Source organism: Panthera uncia, unplaced genomic scaffold (assembly GCF_023721935.1).
Source record: "Panthera uncia isolate 11264 unplaced genomic scaffold, Puncia_PCG_1.0 HiC_scaffold_160, whole genome shotgun sequence".
NCBI lineage: Eukaryota > Metazoa > Chordata > Mammalia > Carnivora > Felidae > Panthera > Panthera uncia.
The window spans coordinates 89,234-101,552 of NW_026058250.1; the positions used below are offsets into that span (position 1 = coordinate 89,234).

The following is a 12,319-nucleotide window of genomic DNA, read 5'->3' on the forward strand; positions in this document are numbered from 1 at the left end:
AACATTGTCACTGAATATCTAATATCTAATAATTGTTTCTCCCCAAAGTGTCTGTCAGATAAATTTTTTCATATCCTCCCCATAAAATAGTATGTATCATGTTACAAAATGAAGTTTTTTGAAGTTTTACAAATATAACAAAAATAAATTATTATCGTACTAAGAATTCTACTTGTGAATTATAATAGAGCCTGTTATATATTTTATTTTAAGATCTACAGTTATATATTTTTATATTCTGTTTTATGGATTTTGAAGTGCTTTTCACAGAATTTAATTTTCAGTGAAACCCTGGGAAGTTTGTTAGGGCAAGCATGATTACCCTATTTTACATAGGAAGAAACTGAGTCTCACTGAGATTAAAGGTACTTGCTTGGGGTCCTTCAGGTAGTAAGCAGCAGAGGAGGAAGTGGAAGCCTGTGCCCATCCCACAACAGGACACCTGCCTGCATCTGTGAGCTCCGTTGGTCTGTAGTTTCAGCTGAATGTGAACATTCGAGTCATTTGCTCTCATCACTTGTGGGAGATCAGGGAAGTAAAGGATACTGAGTCATTCTAAATCCAATTTTCCTTAAAAAAAATTTTTTTTTTAAATGTTTATTCATTTTTGAGAGACAGAGCGCAAGCAGGAGAGATGCACAGAGATAGGTAGACAAAGAATCCAAAGCCGGCCCCAGGCTCTGAGCTGTCAGCACAGAGCCTGACACAGGGCTTGAACTCACTCACGAACCATGAGATCATGACCTGAGCCAAAGTCAGACACTTAACTGACTGAGCCACCCAGGCGCTCGAATACAATTTTACTTTTTAATAACAATCTAATATACTTTTACATTTTTATAATTTTGTACTTTTATAATTTTACTTCAACAATCTAAATCAATTTTATTTTTTAATAACAATTTGATCTAAGATTCATGATAAACAAAATACATTGTAAACAACATAACAAAATAACATTGTAAACAAGATAACAAAACCAAAAATTTAACTTGGAAAAATCTTGGAAGATACAGAAACTAGGAAGAAGATGAAAAATTTACCTATAATCTCTCCATGCTAGGATAACCTCTGAACATTTTGACATTCCCTGCTTTCTTCTGTTGTTTTAGCAACACGTAACATAATTGAAGTCATACAGTTTACTGTTATTTTTTGATAAAATATAGTAACATGAAAAGCACTTTCCCAGGTTGTACAGTATTGATCACCAGTATCCAAAGATGCTGAGGAAGATTTCCTCTTGTGAATGTGTAAGAGTTTACTAAATCATTCTCATACCATTGTTGTAAAAAAAGAGTCATGCACACTTTAGTACATACGTGAAAAATATTTTCTGTCTTTTGATAATTTCCCTATTACAGATTTCCACGAATGGAATTATTTTGTCAAACTGTATGAACATTTAAATCTCTGGGTATATATTAACAAATTACTTTCTTCTTATTATTATTTATTTGAGATAGAGAGAGTGCGTGTGAGCAGGAGAGAGGGACAGAGGAAGAGAGAGAATCTTAACCAGGCTCCATGCTCTGCACGGAGCCCAATGCGGGGTTCGATCCCACAACCCTGGGTTATGACCTGAGCCAAAATCAAGAGTCAAACAGTCTTGGGGTGCCTGGGTGGCTCAGTTAGTTGAGCACCCGCCTCTTGATTTCGGTTCAGGCCATGATCTCATGGTTTGTGAGTTCAAGCCCTGCATCAGGCTCTGAGCTGACAGCATGGAGCCTGCTTGGGATTCTCTCTCCCTCTCCTCTCCCCACCCCCACATGTGTGCTCGCTCTCTCTCAATAAATAAATTAAAAAATAAATAAATAAACATTAAAAAAAAAAAGGGTTAGATGCTCAACTGAGTCACTTAAGGGCCCCAACAAATTATTTTCTAAAACAATTGAATCAGTTTTTGTTCTTACCAGTAGGAAAAAAATGCCCATTTCACTGAAAAAAGAACTATAGGTAGAAGATGTTCTTACATTTCCTTTTCCAAACTAGAAATTTATTTATTATTTTTCTTTGTTTAATTTTATTTAGATCCAAGTTAGTTAATATATAGTGTAATAATGGTTTCAGGAGTAGAATTTAGTGATTCATGACTTACCTGTAACACCCAAAGTTCATCCCAACAAGTGACTTTAACGCCCATCACCCATTTATCCCATCCCCCCAACACCCCTCCAGCAACCTCAGTTTGTTGTCTATAGTTAAGAATCTCTTATGGTTTGCCTCCATCTCTGTCTTTATCTTATTTTATTTTTCCTTCCCTTCCCCTGGATGTTCATCTGTTTTGTTTCTTAAATTCCACATGTGAGTGAAATCATATGATATTTGTGACTTATTTCACTTAGCATAATACATTCTAGTTCCATCCACATTGTTGCAAATGGCAAGATTTTATTTTTTTTGATCGTCAAATATATATATACATATATTTATATATATTCTGTGTCTCCCTCTCTCTCTGCCCCTCCCCCACTCTTACTATCTCTCAAAATAAAAAATAAACTTAAAAAAATTAAGAAAAAGACATTTATATTGTTTCAAGTTTTTAAAAACTCATAAAACTGAATCTGCTACAAATATTAATATTATTACCAAGGGCAGATCAATTAGTTTCCCGAAGACTTATTTTCCTAACCTGGTTAGCATTGATGAGTTTTTTGATAAGCATGTAATGAGAGCTATCTTAAAATAACAGAGTTGCCCAAGACCTAATTTCACACAAGTTGCATTATTAGCTCAAATGTAGCACACTGGAAAGCCTATGACTTGGAACATGTGTTAGTTTTCTTTTAAATTTTTATTTATTTATTTCTTAATGTTTATTTATTTTTGAGAGAGAGAGAGACCATGAGCAGGGAAGAGGCAGAGAGAGAGGGAAACAGAATCTGAAGCAGGCTCCAGGCTCCGAGCTGTCAACACAGAGCCTGATATGGGACTGGAACTCACAAACTGTGAGATCATGTCCTGGGCTGAAGTATGCCGATTAACCGACTGAGCCACTCGGGCGCCTCATTTTTTTTTTTTTTTTTTTTTTTTAATTTTTAATGTTTATTTATTTTTGAATTTTTTTTTTTTAAGGTTTATTTGAGAGACAGAGACAGAGTATGAGCAGGTGAGGGGCAGAGAGAGAGGGAGACCCAGAATCCGAAGCAGGCTCCAGGCTCCAAGCTGTCAGCACAGAGTCTGACATGGGGCTCACACCCACGAACCGTGAGATCGTGACCTGAGCCGAAGGTGGACACTTAACCAACTGAGCCACCCAGCTGCCCCATTTTTAAAAATTTTTAATGTTTGTTTATTTTTGAGAGACAGAGACAAAGTGCGAGCGGGGGAGGGGCAGAGGGCGAGGGAGACACAGACTCTGAAGCAGGTTCCAGGCTCTGAGCAGTCAGTGCAGGGCCCAATGTGGGGCTGCAGCTCAGGAGCCTAGCTGTGAGATCACGACCTGAGCCAAAAGTCAGGGGCTTAACTACTTAACTGACTGAGACACCCAGGCGCCCCCATGTGGTAGTTTTCTATTGCTGCTGTAAAAAATTGGCACAAACTAGTTTAAAACAACACAAATTCATTATGTTAGAATTCTGAAGGTCAGAAGTCTGAAATCCTCTGCAGGACTGAGTTTCTTCCACAGGCTGCAAGGGAGAATCTGTTTCTTTGACTTTTCCAGCTTCTCTAGACTGCCTGTATTCCTTTACTCATGGCTTCATATCACTCCCAACTCTGCTTCCATGGTCACATCTCTCCCTGACACTCCTCCCTCCCTCTTATAAAGCACCATTATGACTACATTAGGCCCACAGGATAATGCAAAATAATCTTTCCATCTCAAGATTCTTAATTTAGCCATATCTGCAAAGTACCTTTTGCCATGAAAACTAATATATGCACAAGTTTTGGGTTATTAGGATGTGGATATCCTTTTATCCTACCAACTATAACGCATATATCTAAATTTGATTCTGGGTTCCTCCAGAATTTGAACCTAGACAAATGACAAATTCCCATCATCTAATCTGTAAAATAAGGAAAAGGATACTCTCCATATAGGGTAGGATGAAAATCAATAAAATAAATTATGTGAAATGTCTACAGTTCAATGTCAGACACTTAAAAGACACTTAGAACTGGCACATAGGAAATATTTGGTAGTAGTTAGTTGTAATTATTGATGCAAAATGAGTTGCATTGTTGTTACACTTATTTGCATCTTGGAAACTACTTGAGATTGAGAGGTGAGTAAGCCAGTGTTTCTTTAGCATTTGCTTCCTCAACTTTCTTCTTTCTCTTCAGTTCTCAGGTATTTAGGGGGGAAAACACTGAATTTATATTTATATTTCAAATATATTCTGAACAGACCCAATGATGATTTAATTATTTGTTTGCCCTTTCCTCTAAAGAATCTGAGAATATAAGGACATAGCAATGAAATGCAGTAATATGAGGTTATTTATCTAGGTGTACATATTTCTCTTGTACATAGTATGTGAGTAGGTTTTACATTCATAACAGTTGAAGCTAGGACTTCCCAAGTGCATTTTATTGGGAGTCCGGGAGTTGTAGGCAAAATTTGTATGTGTGCATTTTTCTAAGTTATACCTTTTATTAAATTTCCAAAGGATCCATTATCCCATTTCATATATATATATATGTGTAGAATTTAAAAAATTTTTAAAAAATGTTTATTTTTGAGAGAAGGCGTGATTAGGGAAAGGGCTGGTGGGGTGGAGGGGAGGGGGCTCTATGGTGACAGCAGACAGCCCAGTGCAGGACTCGAACTCACAAACTTCAAGATCATGACCTGAGCTGAAGTCAAATGGTTATCTGACCGAGCTGTCCAGGCTCCCCAGAAAAGATCTATTCTTCTAAAGCAATTTCTTCATTTTAATTCAAATTAGGTTTCATATGTATATTTATACACATACACACACATATTTATTGCATATTCCTAATAAACTTGTTACTCATTGTGTGATCTTTGGACCAGTAGCATTGGCATTAACTGGAAACTCATTAGAAATGAAGACTCACCTCAAACCAACTGAATCAGGATCTGTATTTTAACAAGACCCATGTGATTCTATGCACATTTAAAACTTGACAAGTATTACCTTAAGTAAAATCAGCAGATACAATCAAGCAAAACAAATAAATAAATGAAACATGTCCACATTACCATTCAACTAGTGACAAACCTTGTTAACATTTTGGCATATATTTATTTATTTTATTTTTGGCCCCATATAAAAATGGGGCTATACTTAACCTAATTTTTTGTAAACCACTCTTTTCCCAATGCATTGTGAATGTGTTAGCATGCAACAAAAACATGGCAACATAATTTATATTGGCCAATTTGTAATTTATTATATATGCATGTATCATGATTAGGCATTCCTTTCTTGGTGGTTATTTAGATAGTACTGTATTTTTACTTTAAAAACAGCCCTAATGTGAACATCCTTGTAATGTAGGTCTTATGATTGATTCAAATCCTAACAATGTCCCTTACTAGCTGTGTGACTTTAGGCAGATTACCTGACTTCTCTGTGCTTCAGTTTCTTCACCTATAACAGTAGCATAATAGCACCTCACAGATTGTTTTGAGGATTAAAATACATGATCATGTTAAGATTTTAGAATTGTACCTGGCACATTCTAAATGTTCAGTAAATGTTTACTATTATTTTTTATTATTAATGTTTATGAACCCTCAACCATGTCTTTACAACTTCTCTTTCTAAGGAAACCTTAGAGGTGGCGCCTAGGTGGCTCAAGTCTGTTGAGCCTTAGACTCTTGATTTTGGTTCACCGTCCCTGAGTTGGGAGTCTGGGATCCGGCTCTGCTGAACAGTGCGGAGCCTACTTGGGATTCTGTCTTCCTCTCTCTCTCTCTCAAAAAAATAAATAAAAATAAAAACTTTAAAAAAAGTAAGAAAACTTAGGTCACTAGCTAGTAGCAGAGGCAGGCAGAACTATACTTCCACTCCTGCTATCGTTCTGGAGTAGAGCGCCCAGCAAATTTAGGACTTGAAAAAAAATATTCACGGGAGGTTTGACCAATGGGAGTAAGATTATTTTAATAACTCATTTACGCTGAGACGCACTCGGAAAACAATGCAGTTTAGAACCGATATCCGGAACGGGGAAGGGAAAATGGTTCCGATTCAAGCAGGCTTCAATCAAACCAGGAGACAGCGATTTGTCCTGGGAATTGGGCTACGCGGGGTTAACGTTTCCATGGTTACAAATCCGGCTGGCTCCAGGCGCCACGCTCTGTAATGCGCAAGCGCAGATAGCTGCTTTAGCCCCCCGGCGCCTTCAGTTTCGAAGGGGAAGCACCTCCCTCCTCTTGTGCAGTTCTCCTATCGCCTTCTCACTTTGCCAATTCCACGCGTTCCGGGTGTCTGTGACGCAGTATTCCTGCGTCCGCGTCGTTTGGAGCCGCGACGCTGAACATGGCGCGTTCCTAGAAGCCGCTTTCGGCATCAGTAGGCGGCGGCGTGTGGACTGGAAGCGTGAGGCGCGGGACCAACCGACTTCGCTTCGTGTTGGGGACTGGAAGCGGGAGAGCCGGGGTATTCCGGACCGAACCAAACGGTGAGGCCTGAGAGCTACAGAGCGCGCGAGTGGAAGGGAGGAGTGGGCTGGGCAGCGGAGACGGGAGAGGCGAGGGAAGAACGTTGGGCTAGTCGGAGAGGAGAGAGAGCAGAAACGCGGCGAGAGCGGCCTGCAGGCTTGGCTCTCTGCGTAACCCTAGGAACTACTTGCAGCTGGGGCCTGGCCGAGTCAGCCCTGGGAGGGGGAGGCTTGGTCGAGGAGGAATGGGGGTGCAGGAAGACGGGCTGGGTGCCAAGATGAGGAGAGCATAGGGTGCCCATTGTGGCTGCGGTTGCGGGCCAGGGTGGTGTATTTGCCCTTGGGGCATAGGTGATGCCCATTTTGAGAGAACGTGGTCAGTTTTAGTAGAAAGCCACTGTATATTGTTAGTGCACACAGCACATTGCTGCTAATAGCAATGCTGTGAAAGCTCTAATTAAACATTAGACCCTTCCTTGCCTTTAATGAACAGGTGCAGGAAGTTAACACATTTTCCGAGGAGCCGCTTGCTGAGGTATGGCCGCCAATGCTCAAGCTCAGCGACTTCTGCAGCTTTATATTGAGGGTATTTGTGATTCAGCAAAACTATTTTGAGGCCCATTGCATTTGTCATTCTTTTTTATTCTGTTGTTACATAGTGGTGAATGAGGGAAGTATTATTAGTTGAAAGTGATTTGAGTAAATTAGGTAGGAGTGGTAAATTGCCTGCAGGTGACAAGATTGCAATGGACATACCTTCTCCCCACCCGAGTGTGAGCGAGCTCGTTTGTAGTGCTGTAGTGCTTTTGAGAATTGGTTATTCTTCAGTATAGGGTAAGAAAGAGCAGTTTACAGCCCTAATTATTTTTTTCTTTCTTCCTTTTTTTTTTTTTTTTTTTTTTTTTGGTGTGTGTGTTGGTTAGAGAGTTCATGCCTCCGTTTTAACGTTATTTTAAACTTCTCTTTTCAGTATAGAAGCTTCAGGTTAAGGGTAGAGTGACTGTAAGGCTTCCATTGCATGACACCTTTTCTTCTATCTTGCATCACTGAAGATTGCTATGAAATTAGAATGAAAATCCTTGTTGGTTGTGATACGATTGTGGAATTTTTTCCCTCCTATAACCTAGTACAGGGAATAGTAGAAACAGTTTAATTAGAGCAATGGTTTGTGGCCATATATTATAGCCCTAGGTCAGCTGGGCTGTCTCTGTCCTAGTTACGCTTCCTGAAGCAAAAGAAAATTCTCATCACAGATGAATTTAGTTGTGGTAATAGGATTGGAGGTTCTAAACAAATGCATGAAGATTATTTGGTAATTAGTATAAAAATCTTTAAATTTTATGACATTGAATGTTAGTATTCAGAATCCAGAATGCAAAAGAACCCTTGTAGGCATGTGGCAGTTAGAATATACAGACTTGTCTAGAGCTAAATGTTTTTCTAGAAATAAAAATATTCATGTTTTGAGAAAGATAACATGGTTAGATGGATTTTGACCATTGTGTTGTGTGTATGTGCATATATGTGTGCATGGTGTGTATTTATATTGTTCTTGTTGAAGTATCGTTGACATACAGTGTTACATTGGTTCATGTGGTGTTCTGATCAGTTCATGCTGATTCAACACTTCTATACCTTATGCTGTGCTCCCCATGATAAGTGTCGTTACTGTCAATATACAGTGTTGTTACAGTATTATTGACTATATTTCCTGCACTGTACTTTTCATCTCTGTGACTTACTTTATAACTGGGAATTTGTACCTCTTAATCCCCTTCCCCATTTTCTGTGCATTGGTATTTAATCTTGCTTCTCCTAATACGGTGTTACTGATTCCAGTATTATTCATTTCTGTGCTAATCCTATCTGTACCAAATGATGACTATCATCAAGTTAATTTCAGAGTGTTTTAGGGAATGGCAAGACATACTTAGTGCAGGTGTGAGTCTGGAACATCTTTGTTTTTGTTTTCTAAATATCAGGCTGATTACAGATAAGCCCACAATTATAAGCTTTGTAGAGCTTGAGTTGGATCAGTGTTCTGCACCGTTCCTACTCTGAGTATGATGTATGGCATCACGTCAGTGTTTGCTCAGAATGCCCAAGCTTAAGCTTAACCCTAAACCTAATGAATCAGAACCTGCATCTTAACAAGCTTTCCAGATGATAGGAATTTATGTTAAAACTTGAGACACCCTACTTTGGTTGGGAAGAGTTGGAAGACTGAGGTCATGGTTTAGTAAAGCTATGTAAAATTAGAGCATTTATTTTGATCTGAGGTAATCCTTTGCTGCTTATTGAGTCTGATTCATCTGGTTGAAGAAACAGACCTGGCAGTGGTAAGTAACTTGCCTGATGTTCATAACCCGGGTTCAGACTTACTCGAACGCTTTTCTTTTGCTATTTATTGCCATTTTAAAATGGAACTAAAGCTTTCGTGAATGAGAGCTAGGAATCCATTCCACAACAAACATTTACTGAGTGATGGGCAAGCAGTCCAATAATTCTGTGTTTCTCTAGAAACTGCTGTTTCCTATGGTGGTTATGAACCCACCACATTCCCTCCTTATTCTTTCCTGGATAATGTCACTTCTGCATGACAGAGGGGGGCACCTGGGTGGCGCAGTCGGTTACACATCTGATTTTGGCTCAGGTCATGATCTCACGGTCTGTGAGTTGAAGCCCCACGTCGGGCTCTGTGCTGACAGCTCGGAGTCTGGAGCCTGCTCGGCTCCCTCTCTCTCTGCCCCTGCCCTGCTCACACTCTGTCTCTGTCTCTGTCTCTCAAAAAGTGAATAAACACTAAAAAATATTTACATGACAGAGGAAATGAAATACATTGGTGGCATTGGTTACTGTTTTTTGTCCTCTTGCACTTGCAAACATGTCTACTTCTATCTGGTCATCTCTCCTGTGCTCTGAGTTTTTTCTCCTCAGGGACAGTGTTTCCTTGGTGTATTATGTTGTTTTTCCAGGGCTGCTGTAACAGTACCACAGGCTGAGTGGCTTAAACAATGGAAAATTTTTTTCTCACAGTTCTCGAAGCTGAAAGGCCAAGATCAGGGTTCCAGCAGGAGTGATTTCCTCTGAGGCTCTCTCCTTGACTTAGAGGTAACCACCTGCTTTGTGCACTAGAATCTCTGGTATCTCTTTCTTATTAGGACATCACTTGCATTAGATTAGGGCTCTACTCTAATGACCTCATTTTAACTTAATCACTTCTTTAAAAATCTTATCTCCAATTCTGAGAGTCCTGGGAGTGAGGGCTCCAACATGTGAATTTTGGAGGAATGCATTCAGTCCATAACATTTGGTTGGTCCTGTTTTACTTTGAATGGGCACTAACTTATTAGGGTTTAAAAAAAATTCCTTTAAATACACTCTCACTCTAGATTCCTCTTCAGTTTCATCTGTAATTATTTCCTTTAAGTTTCTGGAAAAGTTACCTATATTAATTTTCTCCACCTCCTTATTATTTGCTCCTCCTCCCTCCCCAATATATTGAAGTCTAGCAGTCCAAGTCCCTGAATTTGGCCACCATTGATCGCTTTGTGGTGAAATCTAATGGAATCCGTGTCATCATTTGACATGTTGACATTTCTCTTTGAAATTCTCTTATGCTTCTGTGACACTGTGGTCTCCTTATTTCCATGTATGTTGGCCAGTCTTTCCTTGGTGCAGTTTTCTGTCTTTGACCAATGTTGACCAGTGACGCACAGTCTTCTCTCTTCTGCCTCTACCTGCTCTTAAATGGTCTTATCTCTCATGACTTCAACTATTGACTTTATTTTGATAACTAGCAGATCTCTGTCTCTTTAGCACAGATTACCCTCCAACTGTGACACATTATGTGGTTGTCTTAAGATATATAAAGTTCAGGTAAAAAATTAGATCTATCACTCTTTCTGAAGTTGCTTCTCTTCCTCCTATGATCCATGCCTGCCAGTCAGTTGGAGATGCCCCAAGTCTTAACTCTACCCTCTAATTACCCTTATGTACCACCCTGCCCCCAGTCATTTACCAAATCTTCTACGTCTTTCATCTATTTTTCCTTGCCAGTTACTACCTTGGTTCGGATTATCATTAGTATGTGGACTTTGGTGTAAGCATTGTAAATAATTTCTTTGAATCTGAGAATGGATATAATCCCTCTAAACCCTTTCTTGTTTTGTAGACAGATTGTAATGTTCTTCTGCCATGCAGGCTTTCAGATTAAAATCCATACTACCAAATTTAGGAAATAAGGACCTTAGTGATTTGGACCTTGCTTGCTTTTTGCTTTCATCTTCTGTTTCCTGCCTCACATGATTCTGTCATGCTGAACTATTTGCAATTCTTCAAAAGTGTTTGAATGTTTTTTAAAGTTGAGACATCAGTACGTTGTGTGTATTCTGCCTAGAATATACCTATCACCTTTTTGACAACACATACAACCTACTCATTTGGATAACTCCTACTCAGCTTTCATGACCCAGCACAAATGCTATCTTGTCCCCCTTTCCTGCCTCACCAAGCTTTCCCCAACCTGTTTAGGCTGAGTTAGGTCTTTCTCTTAGGTGTTTCCAAAACAGCTTTGTTGTCTTTTTTTCTCTTAAGACTGGAAAGCAAAGACTCTCTTGTTTGTTTGTTTGTGGACTAATGTAAGTTATTTATTTAAGTTATATCCTGCCATAACCAAAGGGATGGAAGATCAGTATACTGGTCATCATTTGAGGCAAGTAAGGAAGGTGCACTTAATGTCCCGTATACTTCTGGTCCATGTGCGGAGTCATGGTCCAAACCGCTGCTGTGGTCCCTGCTGGGTAGTGGTCCAGGTTCTCTTTATTCATCCTCATAGCCAGTCGGGAGTGGATTCACATGAGGGTTAAAGGATAGAGTAATCATACTCCCCTGGAGTAGGACTTGGAAAAGAACTCCCCCTGGAAAAGGACTTGGACTTGATGCGGAGTTGTGGGTAGGTGATGAACTCGGATCTCTCGAGCTCTCCATGATCAACTTCAGGAAGATGTTCAGCATGCTCACTTTTACGTATGAGAGTGCTATAAAGTAGTGAGTGGAGCTGTCCCTGCTGTGGGTGCTACTTGACATGGATTGCTGTAGCTGTGCCCTGGATCATTCTAGCAACCCTGAAACCTGGGACCCAGCTGCAGTCATCATTTTTGAACTGGAGCTCAAAGACTATTTATGTTTGTATGTATGTATGTATTATGTTTAATTTTATTTTTGAGAGAGAAGGAGAGTGCATGCACACGCGGGGAGAGGCAAAGAGAGAGGGGGACAGAGGATCTGAAAGGAGCTCCGTGCTGACGGCAGAGAGCCTGATGGGGGGCTTGAATTCATGAGTGGTGAGATAATGACCTGAGCCAAAGCCGGATGCTTAACTGAGCCACCCAGGCGCCCGACTCTTTTATTCATTCTTTATCTCTCAGAGTAATGCCTGGCCATTAGAAGCTGCTTCCTTGTTGAGTACCATGAATGCAAGTTGAACTACCAGAGAGTTTACGGGAGCCGGGGTGGCTTAGTCGGCAGAGCATCCGACGTCAGCTCGGGTCATGATCTCAAGGTTCGTGAGTTCGAGCCCTGGGTGGGGCTCTGTGCTGACAGCAGCCTGGAGCCTGCTTCAGAGTCTGTGTCTCTCTTTTTCTCTGCCCCTTCTCTGCTTGTGCTCGGTCTCTCTCTCTTTCAAAAATAAACATTGAAAAAAAAAAAACAATTACCAGAGAGTTGAAACAAAGTGGGATGT

General features: G+C 40.0%; 1 protein-coding gene across 1 annotated transcript in view; it reads left to right on the top strand.

Moving 5' to 3' along the window:
* Window positions 1–6,343: 6,343 nt before the first annotated feature.
* The window catches only part of LOC125917226 (importin-11-like), a 37,251-nt gene continuing 31,275 nt past the window's right edge, over window positions 6,344–12,319 (top strand). Inside the window, exon 1 of the mRNA XM_049623475.1 lies at window positions 6,344–6,597. The gene's annotated coding sequence lies outside the window, so the exon portion shown is untranslated. The remainder of the gene's footprint in view (window positions 6,598–12,319) is intronic.